Genomic DNA, 13,290 nt, shown 5'->3' with positions numbered 1-13,290 from the left:
ACACACACGCGCGCGCGTGCACATTACACACACGCGCGCGTGCACATTACACACACGCGCGCGTGCACATTACACACACGCGCGCGTGCACATTACACACACGCGCGCGTGCACATTACACACACGCGCGCGTGCACATTACACACACGCGCGCGTGCACATTACACACACGCGCGCGTGCACATTACACACACGCGCGCGTGCACATTACACACACGCGCGCGTGCACATTACACACAGACACACGCGTGCACATTACACACAGACACACGCGTGCACATTACACACACGCGTGCACATTACACACACGCGTGCACATTAAACACACACACACACGTGTGCACATTATACACACGTGTGCACATCACACACACACACGCGTGCACATTACACACACGCGTGCACATTACACACACACGCGCGTGTGTGCACATTATACACACGCGTGTACATCAAAACACACACACGTTTGCACATTACACACACGCGTACACATTAAACACACACACACGTGTGCACATTACACACACGCGTGCACATTAAACACACACACGCGTGCACATTACACACACACGTGTGCACATTACACACACACGTGTGCACATTACACACACGTGTGCACATTACACACACACGTGTGCACATTACACACACACGTATGCACATTACACACACGCGCGAGCGTGCACATTATACACACACACGCACGTGTGCACATTACACACACACGCGCGTGTGTGCACATTATACACACGTGTGCACATTACATACACACACACGCGCGTGTATACAATACCCTGGTGCTGCTGCTGCTGCGTTGGCAGTGGTGAACAAACACAACGAACACGTTCGTCAATAACGCTGTAGCCTCAAACGGGAGAGAAGCCCAACACAATTGGCGACGTTTCGAGCACTGGCACCTTCATCATGAGCACGTGGATGATTTGCAGAGAGACGTGCACACATTCCCCCTCTACACCTGTGCGTCTCTCATTCAGCTGAAGCCTCCCGTACATCACGTGACATGTGTGCGCGTGTGTACGCCGCTCCTCCACGCAGCAGCAGCAGCAGCGTCTCTGTCCCTCCCTCTTGTTATCTATCCCTGGAGCCGCTTGCTCCCGTCTCTCCGTCCCTTCTCGCCGCGGTGGCTATGAGATGTTAACTACCTCGCCTGGTACACAGGAGGTCGTGGGTTCGATCCTCGACCCTGACGCCTGCTGCTGCTGCTGTATATTTGGAGTTTGTGTGTCTCTCTCTCTCATCATCATCATCACGATGGCTGGGAGATGTTAACTACCTCGCCTGGTACACAGGAGGTCGTGGGTTCGATCCCCGACCCTGACGCCTGCTGCTGCTGCTGTATATTTGGAGTTTGTGTGTCTCTCTCTCATCATCATCATCACGATGGCTGGGAGATGTTAACTACCTCGCCTTGTACACAGGAGGTCGTGGGTTCGATCCCTGACCCTGACGCCTGCTGCTGCTGTATATTTGAAGTCTGTGTCTCTCTCTTTCCCCGTGATCGCGTGGATTTTTTTTCCTCCGGGTCCATCCGGTTTTCCCCTCCACATTTAGAAACACGCGCTTAGACTATTTAGATGATGTTGTGCTGCTATAAATGTCCAAATGATGGGCCACATTGTTGAGCTGTCATTTGTGGCCAGGTCGCTTCTGAGAAAATAAGTGAATACCTCCGTGGGCTTTGCCTGGTATGATGGGGATGGTTTCGTGTTGTATTTGTTGGTGTTTGGGTGATTTGTTTACATTTCTTGTACTTTGCACTCCTGTCCTGTTTTTGTTGCTGTTTGTTGTTGTAACGTTCTTACCCCGTGCCCCAACCGAACATCTGTGAAAAAGAGCTTCATAGCTCATCAGATTCCTCCTGCAGCATGGTCATTCTGACGAATCGTCTCCATCCCTGTGCTCTCAATCCCAACTCTTTCTCCTCTCTTCCCATCCCACTCCATTTCAACGTCCGCGACTCCTCTCCCCTTGCCGCGTGTCGCAGCCACCACGGGGACGGAGTTCCCAGGTCACGGGGAAACTTCTCGAACGCCGGAACAATTTGCGTTTGTAGACGAGCCTCGATGCAGGCTGTCCGGCACACTGCATTATATATAATCTAGAAACCCGTGAGTGTTGTAAGAAGTTACACGCTCGCGTGTATTCGACACCCACGCGGTTAATTAAGACTTGTAAAGTGGCAGGATTATATCTTGTGACAAAGATCCAACCTTGTCGCCTTAACAGGCTGTTGTAGGCAAGTGTTGTTAGCGAGTAGCAGCACCTATGAAGGCCAGAACTGCACACGAGGGCGTGTGAGTGGCCAGCAGCACGCCCGGCCGCCTTTGTCTCCCCAGTGACGATGTTTCCGCACCACACCAGGTACTCGTTTGAGGCTGAGTCAACCTAGGGGGAGGCCCGGGACCGGTCCAGACAATCGTCACTGGTGTTGGCCGCGAGCAGGAATCGAACTCGGGTCGCCGGGTTCGTAGCGCAGCGTAGCGCTAACCGCTGCACCACCGCCGTCTCCACCACTCCACCCCTCGTCAGCCATCATCACCATCGTCATGAGCCACGCTCAGTCCACTGCTGGATGAAAGCCTCCGCCAACCTCTGGCGATCCCGCGATGCCACAACGACGATCCGCCGAGCACGCTGCAGCACGCACGAGCTGATCTCGTCAACATCGTCGTCGTCGTCATCATTGCTCCATCTCCCCTGTAGACGTGGTGCAACATCGTCTTACTCCTCGCCATTTATTTTCGCTGTCCACTCAATTGTCTGCTCAGAAGCAAAAGAGTGGATGGTTCTCGTCCGTTCCGCTTTGGAAAGGGGTGAAGGCAGCAGCGGCAGCAGCGGAGTGTTTACGATGTGGGTCGATTGGTTTGGGATTCTTGGCCGAATCTTTGATGGCGCAATTCGTGCATCGGGGTGGGCCACACCCTCCCCTGCCCGATTCCCGACCCGGTTGATTATTCGAGAATTGACGGCGTTGGAAGGTTGGGAACCCGGGGAGGTTCGACGGTGACGGGGGGGTCCTTTACCCTTCGCGAGGGATGTTTTATTTGTGATGTAGGCCGAAGTACAGACTTGGAGTGCGGCTGAACTGAAACACTCAAAATTCAAATTTTGATTTAAAGCTTTCGTGACTGCAGTAATTCATATTCTTAGCTATTTCGGTAAAGTCACGTTGAAGGGAAACAATAAAATAATAAAATATATATAAAACAATTAAAAAAAATTCTCACGACGTTTCGACCATAACACAAACGGTCGTCATCAGGTGTGTCGGTTTGCATTAATTTATTTATTTTTAAAAAACGGTGTATTTATTTATAAAGAAAACGTCAGCGCCACGCGCAGCGATTTGGCGGTTTATTTAGAAGGACGAGTCCATCTATGTTCTGAAAAGAGGAGGGGGGAGACGAAAAATTAATGTATGCTGTCTGAAAGCCACTGTAAGCGTGAACAATTAATTAAGACCTGAAATGGTTAATCAAATCTTTCCAATGATTGCTAAGCCAGAATCCATCTTCTCGGTTGAAATTGTCTCTGTGCTTGTATATGTGGATAGCCTCATGAACGAATCTCTCATGGTAGCCAGATGGCTGACAAAGAACCTCTGTCTTGGGAAAGTCAATGTCATGTGAGCCTACTGAATTATAACAATGATCTGCCACGGCCGAAGTGTTGGTCCTACCGTGTTTAAGGTCTGCTTTGTGTTCACGAATGTGGTCCGAGACATGGCATTTGGTTTCTCCAATGTAACTACTACCACAGAGCCAACTTAGTTTGTAGACACCAGGGTATTGTATGTCCGGAATCACATCTTTTACAGACGGAACCAGATCACGGATATTATGTAATGTGTTGACACGGACCTGGATCTTGTGTTTATTCAAGATTTTGGAGATCTTTTTTGTGATCCCCGCAATGTAGGGTAAAGTGATGGTTTTGAAAGGCTCCTCAAGAGGGTCCTTCTTCATGGTTTGAGTGATAGCTTTGCGGATTGTATAGTCGGAGTAACCATTAGCCTTAAGAGCTTGGTGTACGTGCTTGAGTTGACTGCCTATGTGTTCCTGGTCGGATATGCATTGGGCTCTATGGTACAGAGTCTTGACACTTTTGTCATCTGGCCACATGGCCGTCCTGCTCTAGACCAATTCTTCCACCACATCAATTCCATACACCCAGCCATCAGATTTACCATGGAAGTCGAAAAAGATGGCAAGCTACCTTTTTTGGATGTCCTAATAAAAAAGAGACCTGATGGTTCAATGAGCCACTCTGTCTACAGGAAAGCTACCCATACGGATGCTTATCTGAAACCGGATTCCCACCACCATCCATCACAGAAGAATTATCTCATCAAGACTCTGTACCATAGAGCCCAATGCATATCCGACCAGGAACAAATAGGCAGTGAACTCAAGCACGTACACCAAGCTCTTAAGGCTAATGGTTACTCCGACTATACAATCCGCAAAGCTATCACTCAAACCATGAAGAAGGACCCTCTTGAGGAGCCTTTCAAAACCATCACTTTACCCTACATTGCGGGGATCACAAAAAAGATCTCCAAAATCTTGAATAAACACAAGATCCAGGTCCGTGTCAACACATTACATATAATCCGTGATCTGGTTCCGTCTGTAAAAGATGTGATTCCGGACATACAGTACCCTGGTGTCTACAAACTAAGTTGCCTCTGTAGTAGTAGTTACATTGGAGAAACCAAACGCCATGTCTCGGACCGCATTCGTGAACACAAAGCAGACCTTAAACACGGTAGGACCAACACTTCGGCCGTGGCAGATCATTGTTATAATTCAGTAGGCTCACATGACATTGACTTTTCCAAGACAGAGGTTTGTTGTAAGCCATCTGGCTACCATGAGAGATTCGTTCATGAGGCTATCCACATATACAAGCAGAGAGACAATTTCAACCGAGAAGATGGATTCTGGCTTAGCAATCATTGGAAAGATTTGATAAACCATTTCAGGTCTTAATTGATTGTTCACGCTTACAGTGGCTTTCAGACAGCATACATTATAAAAACATGTCGTCTCCCCCCTCCTCTTTTCAGAACATAGATGGACTAGTCCTTCTAAATAAACTGACAAATCGCTGCGTGTGGCACTGACGTTTTTTTAAATAAATAAATACACCGTTTACAAATAAATAAATTAACGCGAACCGACACACCTGATGACGACCGTTTGTGTTATGGTCGAAACGTCGTGAGAATTTTTTTTATTGTTTTATATATATTTTATTATTTTATTGTGTTCCCTTCAACGTGACTTTACCGAAAGAGCTAAAAATACTCAAAACTCAATTAGGTAATAAAAAAGGAAGCAAGCTTCGCAATGCACCTGCCTTTATATTTTGCTCTCAAAAGCAGAAAATAAATTCGTTTGACCTCAGAGTTAATCAAATTTGATGTGCTGAATAAAACTACTGGGTGGTTTCCTTTCACCCACTTTTATTGAGCGCATCAAATTTGATTAATTCTGGGGTAAAAAAAAAATATTTTCTATTTTTGAGTGCAAACAAAAGTGTGTGCAGTGAATTGTTTTTATCACGTGACGAAAATGGCACGGATGACATGACAGTGCCCACGAACCCGGTGAACCGCGTGAGCGTGTGCTCTCTCAATGTCTGCGACGTAGTTTCGTTATTTCTCTCCATCTCGTTGCTTCATCCCTGTTGCGTACATCGGTAATCCCAACATGTCTGGTGACCCACCCCCCCCTCGCGCCCCCCCCCACCACGCCCACCCCCCACCCCCCCCCCCCAAATAATTGACCGCGAACATTTTTTTTCCGGATGAGTTCAAGTTGGTTTTGTTTAGGCAGGTGAGAACTCGGATAAGACCAACTTGAACTCGTCCGTGATCTCACCCAGGTAAACAAGACCAACTTGAACTCGTCCGAGTTCTCACCTGGCTAAACAAGACCAACTTGAACTCGTCCGAGATCTCACCTGGCTTAACAAGACCAACTTGAACTCGTCCGAGATCTCACCCGGAAAAACAAGACCAACTTGAACTCGTCTGAGAATCTCACCTGGCTTAACAAGACCAACTTGAACTCGTCCGAGATCTCACCCGGAAAAACAAGACCAACTTGAACTCGTCCGAGTTCTCACCTGGCTAAACAAAACCAACTTGAACTCGTCCGTGATCTCACCTGGCTAAACAAGACCAACTTGAACTCGTCCGAGATCTCACCTGGCTAAACAAGACCAACTTGAACTCGTCCAAGATCTCACCTGGCTAAACAAAACTGACTTGAACTCGTCCGAGATCTCACCTGGCTTAAGACTGACTTGAACTTGTCCGAGATCTCACCTGGCAAAACAAGACCGACTTGAACTTGTCCGAGATCTCACCTGCCTAAACAAAACCGACTTGAACTCGTCCGAGTTCTCACCTGGCTAAACAAGACCGACTTGAACTCGTCCGAGATCTCACCTGGCTAAACAAGACCGACTTGAACTCGTCCGAGTTCTCACCTGGCTAAACAAGACTGACTTGAACTCGTCCGAGTTCTCACCTGGCTAAACAAGACCAACTTGAACTCGTCCGAGTTCTCACCTGGCTAAACAAGACCGACTTGAACTCGTCCGAGATCTCACCCGGCTTAATAAGACCGACTTGAACTCGTCCGAGATCTCACCTGGCTTAACAAGACTGACTTGAACTCGTCCGAGATCTCACCTGGCTAAAACAAAACTGACTTGAACTCGTCCGAGATCTCACCTGGCAAAACAAGACCGACTTGAACTTGTCCGAGATCTCACCTGGCTAAACAAGACTGACTTGAACTCGTCTGAGATCTCACCTGGCAAAACAAGACCGACTTGAACTCGTCCAAGATCTCACCTGGCAAAACAAGACCGACTTGAACTTGTCCGAGATCTCACCTGGCTAAACAAGACTGACTTGAACTCGTCTGAGATCTCACCTGGCAAAACAAGACCGACTTGAACTCGTCCGAGATCTCACCTGGCTAAACAAGACCGACTTGAACTCGTCCGAGATCTCTCCTGGTTAAACACGACCGACTTGAACTTGTCCGAGATCTCACCCGGCTTAACAAGACCGACTTGAACTCGTCCGAGTTCTCACCTGGTTAAACAAGACCGACTTGAACTCGTCCGAGATCTCACCTGGCTAAACAAGACCGACTTGAACTCGTCCGAGATCTCACCTGGCTAAACAAGACCGACTTGAACTCGTCCGAGATCTCACCTGGCTAAACAAGACTGACTTTAACTCGTCCGAGATCTCACCTGGCTAAACAAGACCGACTTGAACTCGTCCGAGATCTCACCTGGCAAAACAAGACCGACTTGAACTTGTCCGAGATCTCACCTGGCTAAACAAGACTGACTTGAACTCGTCTGAGATCTCACCTGGCAAAACAAGACCGACTTGAACTCGTCCGAGATCTCACCTGGTTAAACAAGACCAACTTGAACTCGTCCGAGTTCTCACCTGGCTAAACAAGACTGACTTGAACTCGTTTGAGATCTCACCTGGCTTAACAAGACCGACTTGAACTCGTCCGAGATATCACCTAGCTAAACAAGACCAACTTGAATTTGTCCGAGATCTCACCCAGGTAAACAAGACCGACTTGAACTCGTCAAAGTCCTCACCCAACTTAACAAGACCAACTTGAACTCGTCCGAGATCTCACCCGGCAAACCGAGACCGACTTGAACTCGTCTGCTCTTCGCAATGCAATTCACGGTACGTATCTCGCTCCGTCGATGCAATGGTGGGAATGCGTTTCATCATCGGCTGTGCACTGGCATTGAACTGGCAGCCTTATCAGTGAATGTCTTTTGTGTATATAAGTTCTCGTGTGTATGTGTATATACACCGCATTGTATGGCGAGGAGTGGTGGTGCAGCGGTTAGAGCTCTGCAATATCTGAACCAGTCCTGGTCCTCCCCTAGGTCAATTCAGCCTTAAATGAGTACCTGGTTCTGTGTGCAAACATTGCCACTGGGAAGACAAAGGCGGTCGGGCGTGGTACTGGCCACCCACCCCATCGTGCGCCAAATCGGCCTGCATAGGTGCTCGCTAACAGCACTTGACTCAAATATCTGTTAAGGCTATACGGGGGATCTTCATCTTTGTCTACCACACTGTATCCGTGATCTGGATTTTTTTTTCTCCCTGCGGCTTCTGCTGGACTTGTGTGGCACAAATTACTGCACTGGGAGGGTAATGCTGACCTAATCTCCCTCTCACTCACCACACACACACAGACAAAGATCACCCGGATAGCCTAAACAGACGCTTGGGGCAAGTTCTGTTAGCGAGCAGCTATAGAGGCCGGTACGACACACGAGGGGGGTGGGGGGCCAGCACCACGCCCGGCCGCCTTTGTCTCCCCAGTGACAATGTTTACACACAGAACTAGGTACTCATTTAGAGGATGAGTCGACCTAGGGGAGGCCCAGGACCGTTTCAGATAATCGTCATTGGTGATGGTGGCCGTGAGCGGTAATCGAATTCGGATTCGCCGGGTTCGTAGCGCAGTGCGCTAACCACTACGCCATTCCCCCCATCCCCCCCCTACACACACACGCGCCAGCATGGGGACACACACTACGCACACAACAACCGCCATTCGCCACCGAGTGACGGTGATGTCACCACAGCGCTTGTGCCAGGCTATGTGCACTTTAAAGCCAAGTGAATTATCGATGACAGGAGGTCACGGGACAGTCCCAGGTACCATGGGTCGACTGACTGAGACGCCTGGAAGATGCACCACCTGTGCCCCCTACCGTGGCAACTTGCTGTGTTTTAGCCACCCGGCGCTCCGCTCGTTGTTGTGAGCGTCGCTTTTCTGCCCTCCGTTGTTGTTTGAGGGCGACTGCCTCCAACTGCCCAGTAACAGCGTCCATCACGAGCCGCCTCCACAGAGGCCGATCTTGACATCGCTGGTACCAGTCATTGCAAAGTTAATTCAGCTCCACATCCTCTTGTACCACATCACTCCATCTCTTCTCCAGCCCGTTCCTCGTCTGCTTAGCTCCCTCTATCCGGTCGAACAAGCACTGTTTAGGCATGCGGTGGTTGGACATGCATGACCCAGCCAACCGAGAAGACCCGACGCTTCGTGTGGAGCGACAGACCAGGTAGCTTCCACACAGCGTTATGCAGCCAATGAAAAGTGGTGGCCATAATTCCGGCATTGGTGGCCCCTCGTGGCCTTGAGTGCGGCCCCTCGTGGCCTTGAGTGCGGCCCCTCGTGGCCTTGAGTGCGGCCCCTCGTGGCCTTGAGTGCGGCCCCTCGTGGCCTTGAGTGCGGCCCCTCGTGGCCTTGAGTGCGGCCCCTCGTGGCCTTGAGTGCGGCCCCTCGTGGCCTTGAGTGCGGCCCCTCGTGGCCTTGAGTGCGGCCCCTCGTGGCCTTGAGTGCGGCCCCTCGTGGCCTTGAGTGCGGCCCCTCGTGGCCTTGAGTGCGGCCCCTGACGGTACGGCCCCCCCCCCCCGCTCCCTGAGCAGTCCCCACATGGACGGCGGAGCGCGGTAGAAAGTAAGTGAAGAGGACAACTTTCTGTTAGCGATGATTAGTTATACCATTATATATATTATCCCGAGATTCGCAACCCCCGGTCAGAAAATCCTTGCAGGGTGGTGGTGGTGGGTGGTGGTGGGTGATGGTGGGTGGTTGTTGGTGGTGGTGGGTGGTTGATGGTGGTGGGTGGGTGGTGGTGATGGTGGGGGTGGTTGGTGGTGGGTGGTGGTGATGGGTGGATGGTGGTTGGTGGGTAGTAGTTAGTGGTGGTGGGTAATGGTGGTGGTTGGTGGTGGTTGGTTGGTGGGTGGTTGGTTGGTGGGTGGTGGTTGGTGGTGGTTGGTAGGTGGTTGGTGGTGGTTGGTGGGTGGTGGTTGGTTGGTGGTGGTTGGTGGGTGGTGGTGGTTGGTGGGTGGTGGTGGGTGGTTGGTGGTGGGTGGTGGTGGTTGGTTGGTGGTGATGGTTGGTGGGTGGTGGTGGTTGCTTGGTGGTGGTAGTGGTTGGTGGTGGGGATGTTTGGTGGGTGGGTGGTGGTTATTGGTGGTGGTAGTGGTGGTTGGTTGGTGGTGGTTGGTGGTGGGGGTGATTGGTGGGTGGTGGTGGGTGGTTGTTGGTGGTGGTTGGCGGTGAGTGGTGGTGGTGTATGGTGGTGGGGGTGGTTGGTGGGTGGTGGTTGGTTGGTGGTGGGTGGTGGTTGGTGGGTGGTGGTTGGTGGGTGGTTGCTGGTGGTAGTTGGTGGGTGGGGGTGGTGGTTGGTGGGTGGGGGTGGATGGTGGTTGTTTGGTGGTATATGGTGATGGTTGGTGGGTGGTTGTTGGTGGTAGTTGGTGGATGATGGTGGTTGGTGGGTGGGGGTGGATGGTGGTTGGTTGGTGGTATATGGTGATGGTTGGTGGTTGGTGGGTGGTGGTGGTAGTTGGTGGGTGGTGGTGGTTGGTGGGTGGGGGTGGATGGTGGTTGGTTGGTGGTATATGGTGATGGTTGGTGGGTGGTGGTAGTTGGTGGGTGGTGGTGGTTAGTGGGTGGGGGTGGATGGTGGTTGGTTGGTGGTATATGGTGATGGTTGGTGGGTGGTGGTTGGTGGGTGGTGGTGGTAGTTGGTGGGTGGTGTAATTGGTGGGTGGGGGTGGATGGTGGTTGGTTGGTGGTATATGGTGATGGTTGGTGGGTGGTGGTTGGTGGGTGGTTGTTGGTGGTAGTTGGTGGGTGGTGGTGGTTGGTGGGTGGGGGTGGATGGTGGTTGGTTGGTGGTATATGGTGATGGTTGGTGGGTGGTGGTTGGTGGGTGGTTGTTGGTGGTAGTTGGTGGGTGGTGGTGGTTGGTGGGTGGGGGTGGAAGGTGGTTGGTTGGTGGTATATGGTGATGGTTGGTGGTTGGTGGGTGGTGGTGGTAGTTGGTGGGTGGTGGTGGTTGGTGGGTGGGGGTGGATGGTGGTTGGTTGGTGGTATATGGTGATGGTTGGTGGGTGGTGGTTGGTGGGTGGTTGTTGGTGGTAGTTGGTGGGTGGTGGTGGTTGGTGGGTGGGGGTGGATGGTGGTTGGTTGGTGGTATATGGTGATGGTTGGTGGGTGGTGGTTGGTGGGTGGTTGTTGGTGGTAGTTGGTGGGTGATGGTGGTTGGGGGTGGATGGTGGTTGGTTGGTGGTATATGGTGATGGTTGGTGGTTGGTGGGTGGTGGTGGTAGTTGGTGGGTGGTGGTGGTTGGTGGGTGGGGGTGGATGGTGGTTGGTTGGTGGTATATGGTGATGGTTGGTGGGTGGTGGTTGGTGGGTGGTTGTTGGTGGTAGTTGGTGGGAGGTGGTGGTTGGTGGGTGGGGGTGGATGGTGGTTGGTTGGTGGTATATGGTGATGGTTGGTGGGTGGTGGTTGGTGAGTGGTTGTTGGTGGTAGTTGGTGGGTGGTGGTGGTTGGTGGGTGGGGGTGGATGGTGGTTGGTTGGTGGTTTATGGTGATGGTTGGTGGGTGGTGGTTGGTGGGTGGTTGTTGGTGGTAGTTGGTGGGTGGTGGTGGTTGGTGGGTGGGGGTGGATGGTGGTTGGTTGGTGGTATATGGTGATGGTTGGTGGGTGGTGGTTGGTGGGTGGTGGTGGTAGTTGGTGGGTGGTGGTGGTTGGTGGGTGGGGGTGGATGGTGGTTGGTTGGTGGTATATGGTGATGGTTGGTGGGTGGTGGTTGGTGGGTGGTTGTTGGTGGGAGTTGGTGGGTGGTGGTGGTTGGTGGGTGGGGGTGGATGGTGGTTGGTTGGTGGTATATGGTGATGGTTGATGGGTGGTGGTTGGTGGGTGGTTGGTGGTGGTAGTTGGTGGTGGTTGGTGGTGGTTGGTGGTGGTTGGTGGTGGTGGTGGTTGGTGGGTGGTGGGTGGTTGATGGTGGTAGTTGGTGGTTGGTGGGTGGTTGGTGGTGGTAGTTGGTGGGTGGTGGTGGTGGTTGGTTGGTGGTTGGTGGTGGTGGCAATGGTGGCGGTGGTGGTGGTGGTGTCGTCACCGCTCACCCCGAGGTACAGGTGCTCTGATAGTGGCATTGCCTTTGTGCTGTTCGCCTTCTGGCGTTGTTCTCCGGTGTGACACTGCTCCTCATGAGACTGGCCTACAACGAAGGCTGCTGCTGTCTCCTTTGGAGGCCAATCCGTTTGAAAGACAATGCCATCTATTATGATCAGAGCCACGTGTTTGTCTGCATGTTCACCACAAGCACTGTGTGTGTGGCTAATGCAGTCACTTGATTCCTTGCAAAGGGTTTATATTTGGTCTTTGAACATCTTAACAACTCCTATTGTATTTCCAGGAAGGGTAAACACCTATTATTATAACGTTGATACTATCAACAACAAAAACAACAAAAACGTCCCACGATGTTTTGTGTTGTTCTTACTCGCCCCTGGGTGTGAAGCTTCGCTTGGCCAACAGAGCCCTCTCGTGGTGGGCCAAAGAAAATGAATCCCACATCCTCTTCTTGGTCCTGGCACCTTGATTTAGGCTCGCAAGGGACGACATCACATTTGTACCCCTCCTCGATTTCAGAGCGAAACAGGAGGGAGGATTTCTCCACAACTCTGTGGCTGTTGCCCAATGAGGATGCTGGTTGTTGTTGTTAATGGTGCTGTGGTGGTGGTTGTTGTTGTGGTTGTTGTTGATTTTGCAATTACCGGCGAAACGTCTCGGCGACTTGAATTGTAAATGTTGCTGTGGCTTTACTCTCCAAATAAACAACCGGTGTGTGCTGTGTTAGTCACGAGTTGGCATGTTCTCTTTACGTGACAAACGAATAATTGGCTATGTCGGGTGGTGGTGGGTTTAACGACACACATTTACGAGATCTACCCCCCCCCCCCCCCCATTATGGAATCTAAAGTCGAGTCCAGAGCTTCACATGAACACATTAAAAGCAGTTGGCTAAACATCCAAATATAGGCCCGCAGTGCCCGGGCAATTGTCAGCTTTCCTGGGTGAACGAGCAGAATAAATAAATAATCTAAAGTAGTTTCAAGCCAAGGAGGATACCGTGCCGTGTTTTCAATTCCCCCCTCCGTCCACCCAGCAGCAGAGCCTCTATATAACTAATTATATATCGAAATATATAGAGTAAAGAAAACAATGACATTATTACAATTGTTTATTTACTTATTTAGTCATTCATGAAACAAAACAGGAGGTGTTAAGATGTCCAAACTCCAAATAGATAACTTTTGCAAGGAATCAAGAAGTGCATTAACCACACGCTGTACTTGTGAGCTGAACATGCA

The sequence above is a fragment of the Petromyzon marinus genome, chromosome 39 (genome assembly GCF_048934315.1).
Source record: "Petromyzon marinus isolate PM22_M1 ecotype Great Lakes invasive population chromosome 39, UKy_Petmar_22M1.pri1.0, whole genome shotgun sequence".
Taxonomy (NCBI): domain Eukaryota; kingdom Metazoa; phylum Chordata; class Hyperoartia; order Petromyzontiformes; family Petromyzontidae; genus Petromyzon; species Petromyzon marinus.
This window is presented reverse-complemented; position numbering follows the sequence as displayed.